The 13,215-nt window shown below is 41.4% G+C and overlaps 1 pseudogene across 1 annotated transcript; it reads left to right on the forward strand.

Annotated features, from left to right (window-relative positions):
* Window positions 1–316: 316 nt before the first annotated feature.
* Window positions 317–2,787, forward strand: LOC309859105 (kelch-like protein 13 pseudogene; annotated as a pseudogene). Its single transcript has one exon. The product of its transcript is annotated as a kelch-like protein 13 pseudogene (transcript).
* Window positions 2,788–13,215: the final 10,428 nt, after the last annotated feature.

Below are 13,215 nucleotides of genomic sequence, written 5' to 3' on the forward strand. Positions count from 1 at the left end.
AAACTGAGGGTTTTGGAGGGGAGGAGAGTGGGGGGTTGGGTGAGCCTGGTGGTGGGTATGATGGAGGGCACGTATTGCATGGAGCACTGGGTGTGGTGCATAAACAATGAATTTTGGAACACACACACACACACAATTTAATTTAATTTAATTTAATTTTAAAAAAGAATATATACGAGGCGCCGCCGGGGCCACCCCAGCCGCCATGTTCCCCCCGCCCGCGAGCTCGCTCTCCCCGCCCCCTCCCCTCCTTAACTGGACTCCCGCCCCCTCCCTCTCCCCCCGCACCCCCCAACCCGCGAGGTCAGGCGGAGGCTCTGCCAATGCGGCCGCAGCAGCTCAATCTCCCCTTCCGGGGAAGCCGGGAACGGGGACTTTGGAAAATAAGTGGATCGGCGGACGGGTTAGGGTCCCTGCTCTCCACCTGCGCGAGGGCGAAGTGACCAGGACGAGCCAGGGGCTGCGGAGGTGGGGGGGCGGTGTCTCGCAAGCGGGAGGGAGCCCCGGCTGCGCCGTGCGACTCGCTCTTTGGCCCTCGGAGTGCGGCAGCGGACTGACGGACGGCGGGACGCGGGGACGCGGCAAACAAGGTCATTATCCGAGTGTTAGAGGTGATGGATCATCTTCATAGAGGGGAGTCAGTCGCTGCAATACTCCGTAACCGATCTCTAGTGGAAGAGGAGGACCAGCACATGAAATTGTCCCTTGGAAGCAGCGAAATGGGTCTCTCATCCCATCTGCGGTCTTCCAAGGCAGGGACCACACGCGTCTTTACCAGCAATACCCACAGTTCGGTGGTGTTACAGGGCTTTGACCAGCTTCGACTTGAAGGATTGCTTTGCGATGTGACCCTGATGCCTGGTGGCACAGATGACACCGTCCCTGTGCATAGAGTCATGATGGCCTCTGCTAGTGATTACTTCAAGGCAATGTTCACAGGTGGAATGAAAGAACAAGATTTAATGTGCATTAAGCTTCACGGTGTGAGCAAAGTCGACTTAAGGAAAATTATTGATTTCATTTATACTGCAAAGCTTTCTCTTAACATGGACAACCTTCAGGACACCCTCGAAGCTCCAGTTTTCTTCAGATTCTGCCGGTTTTGGACTTCTGCAAAGTATTTCTCATATCTGGGGTCACTTTAGACAATTGTGTCGAAGTTGGTCAGATTGCCAACACCTACAATCTGACAGAAGTGGATAAATATGTCAACAGTTTTGTCTTGAAGAATTTTCCCGCATTGCTGAGCACTGGGGGGTTCTTGAAGCTCCCTTTTGAGCATCTTGCCTTTGTGCTTTCCAGTAATAGCCTTAAGCACTGCACTGAACTTGAGCTCTTTAAGGCTACCTGTCTCTGGCTACGCCTAGAAGAGCCTCGGATGGACTTTGCTGCCAAATTAATGAAGAACATAGGATTTCCACTGATGACACCGCAGGAGCTCATCAATTATGTGCAAACCGTGGATTTCATGAGAACTGATAATACCTGTGTGAATCTCCTTTTGGAAGCCAGCAATTACCAAATGATGCCATACATGCAGCCAGTGATGCAGTCAGACAGGACTGCCATTCCCTCTGACACCACTCATTTGGTCACACTCGGAGTTCTGAGGCAGCAGCTGGTTGTCAGCAAGGAATTGCGCATGTATGATCAAAAGGCCCATGAATCGAAATCGTTAGCCCCCATGGATGCCCCACGGTACAAGCATGGCATTGCTGTCATTGGAAATTTCCTCTATGTCATCGGCGGACAGAGCAATTATGACACAAAAGGAAAAACAGCAGTCGATATGGTCTTCAGATTTGATCCTCGCTACAATAAATGGATGCAGGTTGCATCTTTAAATGAAAAGCGCACCTTTTTCCACCTAAGTGCCCTCAAAGGATATCTGTACGCAGTCGGTGGGCGAAATGCAGCTGGTGAACTGCCCACAGTGGAGTGTTACCATCCAAGAACAAATGAATGGACCTATGTTGCCAAAATGAGTGAACCCCACTAGGGCCATGCTGGAACTGTGTATGGAGGAGTCATTTATATTTCAGGGGGAATCACTCATGACACTTTCCAAAAGGAGCTCATGTGCTTTGACCCGGACACTGACAAATGGATCCAGAAGGCGCCGATGACCATGGTCAGAGTGTATGGTGGGCGAGAGGCTCTACGTCATTGGCGGCAATCACTTCCGAGGCACAAGTGATTATGATGATGTCCTAAGCTGTGAATACTACTCACCTATCCTTGACCAGTGGACCCCAATTGCTGCCATGTTAAGGGGGCAGAGCGATGTCGGGGTCGCGGTCTTTGAAAATAAGATCTACGTGGTTGGTGGGTATTCCTGGAATAATCGCTGTATGGTGGAGATAGTGCAGAAATATGACCCTGACAAAGATGAGTGGCATAAGGTGTTTGATCTCCCAGAGTCCCTTGGTGGCATCCGAGCTTGTACACTCACGGTGTTCCCTCCCCAAGAAACCACACCATCACCTTCTAGAGAGTCCACCTTTTCTGCACCTTAAGATCAACCCCGCCCCGCGACTAAGATGCTGTGTTCCTATCTTTGCAGCGTGTCATGAATTCTCTTCTTTTGCGCCCCCTTTAGTAGTGTATGTAAGGATTAGCCTCCAGTAATTGTTACAGATATTGGAAAAAAAAAAAAAAGACAACATTGATGTTATTTGTGCTGTTTCTTTGGCTTAGGGTGTTTATAAAGTTGGTAACAAAACCATTCTGGAAATGTATCCCATTGAAGCTGATGTTTAACATATAAAAACAAAACAAAACAAAACACACACACACACAAAACCCACAAAAAAAAAAAAAAACCAACCCAAGATATTGTCTATAAAATGTTTCTTCAGTACTTTTTCGATGCTGTGTATTGGGTGTAAGGTATTTGTCATCTTACATTAGAAAGCCCAGCGAACCAACTCGAAGGTGGATTGTAGTAAGTGTACAACTGTGCTAACTCGGCTTCAAAGTAAAAAGTTTTCCTTTCATCTTTGACTGTGAGATGTCGAAGGGAGGCAGCTTGCTCTAACAGGAAACAATAGACAAAAGGTTGCCAACTCGCATGAGCTACCTCCCTCTTTTCATAAAGTATTTTTGACATATCTGTCAACCCACCTATCTGCGTGGGTGCATTGAAAACATAGGAAGTTTCTTAGACACACAGGAGAAATAATAACTGAAATTCACCAATATTAATAATAATAAAAAGAAACAGCATGACCCCTCTGCTTAGAAACAAGAGTTCGGGGTTTCTAAAGTGTGTATAAATACATACACACATGTACATTGAGCAGACACAAAATTTTAAAAATGGAATGTCACATCAAATAAACCTGAATGATCTTTTAAAATTTCTACCAAAAAGCAGCTTCCGTTAAAATGGGAATTCAGTAGCACACATGGAAAATCCTACTGAATTTAGGTGGACAAGGGCTAGAAATGTTGAGCAACTAAATTTGTCACTTGACCAAATTTTTCCTTCCGAAACTGTAATCTATGCCTTCTCATTTGCTGTTAAGGTAACTTGCATATTATCTGTGTTCTGTATACTCTCAATTCATAAGGTTATTTAGTACAAAGTGTAGCAGCCTCCCCTGGGGAGCTGCTTTTGCTCAGTGATTTCAACTTCCATGTTTTATCTCTTTTTGTTCAATAAAAAAGCATTTAATGTCAAAAAAATAAAAAATAAAAAAAATAAAAGAATATATACACATAGATATAGCATCAGCTAATTCAGATTCTTTAGAATATTTGGCATGAAGCCAATAAGAGTTTAATTCATATGAAAGAACAGGCCCATTAGGAATATTTATGTTATGGGACGCCTGGGTGGCTCAGTTGGTTAAGCAGCTGCCTTCGGCTCAGGTCATGATCCCAGCGTCCTGGGATCGAGTCCCACATCGGGCTCCTTGCTCAGCAGGGAGCCTGCTTCTCCCTCTGCCTCTGCCTGCCACTCTGTCTGCTTGTGCTCACTCTCTCTCCCTCTGATAAATAAATAAAATCTTTAAAAAAAAAAAAAGAATATTTATGTTATAATCAAACATAATTATAAGTAAAAATTAAACAAAATTAAAATAAATTATAATAATTATAATAAAAATTAAAAAATTAAAAATAATAAATAAATAAAAATGTAAAAATTAAAATAAATTATAAACAAAATTAAAATAAAGCTCAATTGTTTTAGCTTAATAATTTTAGTTGGAACTAGAATGTAAATAATGAAAAAAAAATATTTTTCATAATGGTCCTTTCCATGAAATTACTTGATTGTTTATTACTTTAAATGACTGTTTTTTTTTTTTGTAATGGATAATCCTAAGTTCATTTTATAATAATTTAAAATTTTAATTTCCAGCTAGTTCAATTTAATAAAATACAAAAAATGTGGAAAAAAATCTTGTTAAATGTTCAGTTTATGACTTAAATTTCAAATGATGGGACTCTGTTCATTGATTTCCAGTCATCTTCTGAACAGCCTTCTGGGTGCTCTTCCATTACTAGCACACCTGTCAATGCCTTTTTGCACGAGACCTCTACCTAAGTGCCCGGAAAGATGTTTATACACCTAACATTTCTGGAATTACCCACTAAATGAGCCAGACAGAGCTCAGTTCCTTCCTATATCCCTTGGATTCAAAACACAAAGCTAAAGTTAGAAATTGAAATAGCTAAGCAAAACAAAGAAAAATGATCAAATCAGGAGTCCTGTGGACAGAGAACTCAAATCAGGTGATCTAAGGCTTTCTTTTCACTGATCATTTGTCTCAAACCTAGTGTGGTAGGCTGAAAAATTGTCTCTCAGAACCTATGAGTATATTTCCTTCCACTGTAAAGAGACTAGCAGAGATTATTAAGATTAAAAATCTTAAAATGGAGAGCTGCTTTGGATTATCCAGGTGGACCAGTCTAGTCCCATGAACTCAAATTCAGAAGAGGGAGGCAGAAGGAGGGAGTTCCAAAACATGAAATGGAAGGCAGAGGGGAGATAAGAAGTGTGAGAGGGGACTGACCATTGCTGGCTTTGTAGAAGAGACAGGACCACAGGCCAGCAGAACCTCAGTGCTCCTCAATTGAGAGCTAGAAGAAAATAAAGACCATGGAACAGAATTCTGCCAGTCACCTGAAATGAACAAGGAAATAGATTCTCCCTTAGAGTCTCCAGAAAGGAACACAGCCTTAAGAAACCTTTCGTTTAGCTCTGTGGAACCTGTTTTGGGCTTCTGATCTACAGAACTGTAAGGTAATTTATTTGTGTCATTTAGCTGCTACATTTGTGGGAATTTGTTAGGACAGCCCTAGGATGCATCAGGCCACTACTGATGGGATAGGAGAGTTGTCTCTTCCAGGTCCCATTCAATGCCTTCCTTAGTTTTGCATGGTGCTCTCAGATTCTAGAACATATCCCAAGTTTTTCAGCTCACCCACAACTCGGCTAAGTCTTTCTGCAGGAGATGGTGCCTGAGTCTTGTAGGAAAAGTTAGCCAAAAGAAAAGGGATTTGATCCAGGTGGGAGCCATTCATAAATTGTTAGGTAGAGTTCTAGACAAAGTTTAAGTTTGTGCTTCACTGGGGTCTATTCTTATAGCTATGAGGAAAAAAGATACACGGTAAATGAAATATTAGAATATTCATACAGAAGCCCAGGTAAGAAACGATCATGACATAAGACATTGTTAAGAAGGATGGCTGTTTGAAAATGAATCCAACAGTTACTTAGCTCATGGAATCAGCAAAACTTAGTGACTGATTAGATATGGGCTTTGAGTGAGAGGTAGGGCCATGCCTAACTCCCAGAGACTGAGTAAATGATAGTGTTTCCAACAGAGATGAAAATATACAAAAGGAATGGGTGTTTAGTGGAAAGAAGGTAATGTGCTATTTTTGGCAAATGTTATGGAATTGGAGATGTCTTTGGTATCTCAAGGATAAGCTATCTAGCACTCAGCTGGACATTTGAGTCCAAAATTCAAGGGAGATGTCTATTTTAAAAGTATGAATATGGAAATAATCAATATATGGCAGCTAGGGAGTTGTGAAAATCATGAGTGGCAATGATTCCCAGAAAGATTATGTAGAATAAAAAGAAATAAGAACCTCAGGTTAAACCTTTGAGCACACAGTATTAGAACCATGGAGAGAAAAAATAACCTACAAAGAGACCAAGAAAGGAAAAGTCAGGGGTAGAGTAACCAAAGAAAAGAGAGAAAAGAGATTCCAGAAAAAGGAAATGGCTAGCAGTAAGGTGAGACCTACGACATGTCCTTGAATCCAGCATTTAGGAAGCCATTGGTGATGGCACTCATCGTAGCACAGGTGAAGTTGAAGCAAATTACAGAGAAATGAGGAGCATATAGCACATGATGAAATAAAGAGAGTGATATTTCTTCCTTCATAGGAAAACAACATTTTCATGTCTTACCAGGAAATGGTGTCTTGCCTGTTTCATTAAAACTAAAGTTTACTGAGCACCTGCTTAATGAAATACTGTGGTAAAGGGAACTATGGAGAAGACAAAGATAGGCCAAAGATGAAAATGTAGGGTTTCTATTAGAGAAATTATAATTAAAATACAAAATAATGTATAATTAAAAACAATAATTGGTCTTTATTGAACATGTTCAATGTGCTAGGCATTAATTTCATAAACTCATAATCTTTATAACCATTAATGGGTCGTGATTATGATCCTTGGTTTTTGTTTTGTTTTGTTTTGTTTTGTTTTGTTTTGTTTTGTTTTGTTTTTCAGGTGAAGAAACTGAAGCACAGAAAAATTATGTAACTTGCCCAAGGTCACTCACTTAGTGAATATTCACATAAGAATTCAACTCTGGGCGATATGGCTTCAGAATGTGTGTACTTAACTCTTATGGACCACAACTAAGAGGAAATGTCGAACAAAATAAGAGTCAGGAAGAGAGGAAGCAGGAAGCCCTTCAGGGGTTCAGAAGAGAGTAACTTATGCTTGGAACCTGGAAGAAGTCCAGGAGGATGTGGGCATTTGGGTAAGCCTTAATGGACACATGAGGCATGCTGTGATGACAACGAGGGCAACAAAGCTAAAGAAGGTAGGGGATCAAAGGTCCAGAGGTGGAGATGTGTTGCATGTGGGATGCACAGTACAGAGGTGTGCCTGGTTTGGTGTAAAAAGACAAAAAAGAGCAGTATGGCTAAAAAGGTAGTGTGGCCAGAATGTAGAGGAAGCTAATTAGGCTTTTTAAAAATCATCCCTCCACCAAAAATCATCATCATCTTCAGATGATTTTGAAAATGGTTAGGAATATGAATGGTATTATATTTTTAGAGGGATTAATTCAGTAGCAGTGCTTAGGGAGAGCTAAAATATCATCTCTTTTTAATCCCCAAATTGTCTTAGAAGCTATTCAAGAATTTGTGTTATCCTTCTATGGCTGTGATAACAAAGTATGAAACTTAGTTTAAACAACATACATCTATTCTTTTATAGTTCTGGAGGCCATAAATCCAAAATGGGTTCCACTGGCCTGAAAGTGTTAACAAGGCCATGCTCCCTCTAGAAATCCTAGGGGAGAATCTGTTTCCTTTCTTTTTCCAGTTTCTAGTGCTGCATTTCTCACATTCTGTGACTTGTGGCCACTACCATCTTTAAGGCCAATAGTGTAGCATCTTGCTTCAGTGGTCACATTGCCTTCCTTCTTGGTGTTAAATCTCCCTAAGATGTTATGCCTTCTTCTTGTAAGAATACTTGTGATTACATTTAGGGCCCACCTGGATAATCCAGGATCATCTTCTCCTAGAATACTTAGTTTAATCACATCTGTGATGTTCTTTTTTGCCTTAAGAGGTAACACTCACAGGTTCTAGAGATTAAGACTTGGATATCTTTGGAGGCCATTATCCAGACTAGAACAACATCCTTTAGAAAAACAATTCCAAATCCTTTGGCCACTTTTTCATTCTTGTCCTCGAGTGATTGAATGGTGACAAAAACATAATCATTCAATTGGAAGATTGGTCTGGAATTGGCAGTGGGATATGGAGAATATGCCAATCCCTCTATCCACCCCTGTGGTGTTGAAGGAAGGAAAGAAGGAGAGAGATACTAAAACACCATTTGACCAAGAGATTAGTGAGATGCCCACTACAGTTCATGTGGGAAAAGTGTGTGATTTACTTACAAAAGATGTATTCTTTTCATGGAATGGTGGATGAGACCAGCATACAGGTATACTGGAGTAGACACTGCCATCACTTAGGATCAACCTGGCTGAAAACATGGAGTATGAGAGGAAAAATCAGTGAGGAAGAGCTAATACTAGGGCATGAGTCAGTTATAAGGACCAAGTGCAGAGCCCCTAGTTACAGCTGAGGTACATGGAAAGGAGAGGAGCCCTAAGCTGAAGGAAGTCCTGAAAACTTGGATGCAATGAAGAATGGATTTACAAAGGAGAGGTTGGTTCAGCCTCTGTCATAATGATCAGCAATTCTGAATGTAAAATAACTAGTTCCTGAAATTTTACAACATCATTGGCTCATCTTTTGCTCTATTATAGTTTTCTGCAAAATTTGGATTTTTATCTTCTTTTTATATTGTTCTATGCAACATAAGTACACAATGTATAAAAATCAAATAGGCAAATAATTGTATTAAGGAATGATTATTAGTGAAAAAGTACTGCTAAAGGAGATCAAACATTTGGGAATTGAATTACAATGATCTTCCATAAGGCATTCATTTCATCTGGGCCAGAATAAAAACTGGAAATAAAATAGTGGCTTTTTATAAATACACGATTAAAAATCTGAAGAAATTATTTTAAGCTGATAAGCATAAGATGTTACCATATTGATAAATCTCCAGAATGGAAATGGGAGTTATCTACTTTGGAAACCCATGGTAAGATATTACTTTGAAGATGTTTGCATACTACATGTTTCCATCAAGGTCCTGGAATTGGACAGACAACACCATCAGTTGGTATGTTTGTGAAAGCCTTTTTGGTGAGGAATTGTTTGCAGTGGTGTAGACAGGGTTAAGGAAACCAACAGGAGGTGCTGAAGCATGCTTGAGGACTGGCAGCAGCTGAAAACCATTACCACCCACAGGCCTGGAAGAAGAGGAAGGCTTTCCTAGAACCAGACCTGGCCAAGGCCTTGGAACACAAAGAATAATTATCACACCAGACAATAGCATATACTTTGGTAAGACTGGAAAACTTCAAGAACTAAAGTGTAAGCAACTCTACCCCTTCTCCCACCAGTCACAGCATGTAAGATCTTGCCCTGAGGTGTAAGAGTTGGCCACAATCCAGAATAAAGATAATCTTTTTTGGAGATCACTTTTTTTTTGTTTTATTTATTCTAATGTAATTTTATTTATTTATATTTTTTATTAATTTTTTATTAATTTTTTATTTTTTATAAACATATATTTTTATCCCCAGGGGTACAGGTCTGTGAATCACCAGGTTTACACACTTCACAGCATAGCGAAATAAGTCAAGCAGAGAAAGACAACTATCATATGATCTCCCTGATATGAGGAAGTGGTGATGCAACATGGGGGCTTAAGTGGGTAGGAGAAGAATAAATGAAACAAGATGGGATTGGGAGGGAGACAAACCATAAGTGACTCTTAATCTCACAAAACAAACTGAGGGTTGCTGGGGGGAGGGGGTTTTGGAGAAGGGGATGCTGTGGAGATCACTTTTGAAAGATTGAGTGTATCCTCAATTTCAGGCGAACACAGGAACTAAGGTGCCTCTTAGCAGCCTTCCGTTTCTCAGAGCTCTGATTGGTTTGACACAAACTGAAGAAGATTAGAATAGCCTGAAGCATGGACTGTTCCATCTTGCCATCAACGCTGTACAAAATACAGAGCCTTACTCGGGCCCTAAGCCACAGTTTTAACTTCACCTAAGGGAGAGAGGAAGAGAATGGACCTTATTTCTCACTTGCATAGCCCCGAGCCTTACTCAGGCCCTAAGCCACAGTTTTAACTTCACCTAAGGGAGAGAGGAAAAGAATGGACCTTATTTCTCACTTGCATAGCCCCGTGTAAGGGGAAACTCAATACTGAGCCACTTAAAGTGAGCCTTGAATACAGAAGCTGGGAGGAGCATACTCTTCCCTCAGGGCAGGAAATGATTCCTGTAGGACTTGACTCCCAAGGAGATATCCCTAGAAGGTGATATAAAAGTTTTGAACAGGAAACACTCTTGCTAAAGGGTACCATACTTTCTAAATAAGAAATGTCAAGACTGGAATATTATTTTGAGTGTCATTATTTTCATTTTTGCTGGAACAAACAAATCATCTCATATGGACTTTACAGCTGAACAGTATTTTCCAGCTTTTTAGTTCCTCTGTCAGTCCCAAAATAGGTAATTACAGAGGCAAATGAAACCCTTCATACAATTCAAAGGTTTGGAGGGAGCCATCACCACCTATGCACTGGGCAGCAGGTCCTACGGGAAACATTCTTTGTGAGCCACATGTGAATCAAAGTGGAAACCGACAGCTTTAGTTCCGGCTTTGGAACATATGGTGCCATAAATTATTAGCAGGCATTCTATAACTAAGGACACAGTTTCTCAATAATAACGCCTAAATGTGCATGTACTCCGCTGCACATTACCTTCTGGAATGGAGTCAGATATGGTCAAGCTTTGGTCTGAGGAAACACTGATGCTTTGGGGAGTATAATGAACTGTCCCTGAATTATAAACGCCTTCCTCACCAACCTGCACCCCCCCCCCCCAGCCTCCAAGCAGTCAGCAGATCTTTCTCACCCACATGTTTCATATCTTGTATTGTGTGACCCATCATCTTGGACACAAGCAAATGGGATCAGGGTCTGGGGTCTGAGCCAAGACCCGTGATCAGTAGCCAATGGTCCAGTTTAGCCTGAGAACCCCACAAAGGCACGCTGCACTCAAGAGTGTCAGCGCAGTCCAATAACCTATTCTCTCTAGAAGTCTCAATGGAAGCAGAAGCCAGGCAGCAGAAACATCCAGGAGCAGACACAAACTGTGCTATAGAATGCAAGAGAACAGTGAAGAAGGCAGTAGGAGGTGACAGAGAAGCTGTAGCTTGGCATAAAGCAGAGCAACAGAAACTGAGGGTCCAGAATAGTGGCGTAATTAAAATAGAGAGCGGGAGGGGAGGGGGATGGGGGCCTGGTGTTGGTACAGCTCCTGCAGTGGCCCAAACAGCCAGGAGTGACACTTCACTTCCTTAGGTGCCTGGCTATGAAATTGCAGGTGTCCTTTCCCTATGTATCCCTACAAAAACTCCTATCCCTGATGATGTTTTTGTGAGATCACTGAGCAGGTGCTGTCTCTGAGTGTGTCTCTGTGCCTTGCAACTTGAAAACAAAACAAAACACAGGTTCTGTGTTGAAACTGCATTTGTACAAAGGAAGGTCATCCCCATTAGGGACGTTCTTTTTGTACATATAAGGTAATGACAAAGGAATATAGGGCCTGGAGAAAATTCAAACACCAAATCAGCATTCCATTTCAGCTCTGCCACACAGCTGAATACGGACCATGTGTCAGAATTATGCTAAGACAAAATTGGTCACAATTTGGGAAAATCATTGCAAGTAACTTTTAAGAAACAGGATGCTTATAGATTTTAATTCCTGCTGAGCATAGTACTACAATATTTGCATCAAAACAACCTTGAGCACCAGAAATGCATTAGTGATCTTTGTACTTATATAGGGCCTTACAGGCTTATTGGACTCTGTGACGCTGATCACTACTTCTTAAGTCTAGGTTGTCAAGGTGCCTGGTCTGGCCTTTATGTAGATGCACACGTGGAACTGCACTGTCGTAGATTTATGGTTTTGTGTGATTTCCCCACCTGTAAATCAGTAAACTAACCAAAAGTAATCTCTTTTGACTATAATTGTTAACAAATACCTCATTATGAAGAACAAGCAAAAGATAACTCTACCAATTCCTAGGTAGAAACGCCCTGTAGGGGCGCCTGGGTGGCTCAGTGGTTAAGCCGCTGCCTTCGGCTCAGGTCATGATCTCAGGGTCCTGTGATGGAGCCCCGCATTGGGCTCTCTGCTCAGCAGGGAGCCTGCTTCCTCCTCTCTCTCTGCCTGCCTCTCTGCCTGCTTGTGATCTCTCTCTGTCAAATAAATAAATAAAATCTTTAAAAAAAAAGAAAAAAGAAACGCCCTGTAGTTTGCAATGGAAGCAATTCTCACTTCCCAGGAGAAGGCCAGCTAGTCGACCAGTCACTCACAAAATGGCAGCCAGTGGTGAATTCCCCAACAGGGCAAGGCTGGACCTCAGATTTGTAGACTCACATAGATGAACTTCTGGAGTAGAATGCTGGCTTCTAATAATTTACATTAACAATATCACCACCAGGTGGCAGGCAATTCACATCTGCTTGAGTGAGGTCTCCCAAGAAGCAGTGTGCATCAAAGGCCATATTCCAAGGGGTTCTTCATTTGAACAGATCAAAGGAAAAGGGGTAAAGTGTCCATTTTTAAATTCGTGGCATCAGGCTGTGTTACCTCACGACATCCATCTCTAGCATGGGCAGTTTTCTTCCTGGATATGGTCTTTCATTGGCCTGACAGGACACACTCTTCTAAACAGGGTTAGGATAAGCACCATCACCTAGTTCTGGCCTTCCGCATCCCTTTTTTATGTTACTGGTCTGAAATTATTAACTTTGTTGGCCACCAACTCCTTTTGCCATCCAACAAAGCCCATGAATCCCTTCTTAGAATAGTAATTTTAAATACCTACAACAACACATAGGATTATAATTGAAACCATTATAATGAAACATAGTTCAGTCCACTCAGGTTAAGATCCTCTGCAACCTGACCAATTCATATAGTCTGTCTCCAAATCTAATATAATAAATTTGACTAGATTTCCCCTTGCTAAAATAAATTCCTATTTCTGCCTGGCCTCTTAATTATTGCTTCAATTGCCTTAGAGTTTGGTAAATTTCCAACTCTTTTGTTCTCATGCTGCACAATCACACACCATTTCCTGGTCGTGTCAGCACATGACTCAACACATTGCTGACAAAATCCACCATTTCTCCCATCTCCAAGTCCTTGAGATTTTAGAGTGATAATGAGGAAACCTCAGTATCCTCCTGAGTAATAATACAAAGGTGAGAACTAGTAAGAAGCAATGCAGTATAGTGAGACAGCCTAGAGATGGAATCCTCTAATTGTAGCTTGCC

The sequence above is a fragment of the Mustela nivalis genome (assembly GCF_964662115.1).
Source record: "Mustela nivalis genome assembly, chromosome: 2".
NCBI classification, from domain to species: Eukaryota; Metazoa; Chordata; class Mammalia; order Carnivora; family Mustelidae; genus Mustela; species Mustela nivalis.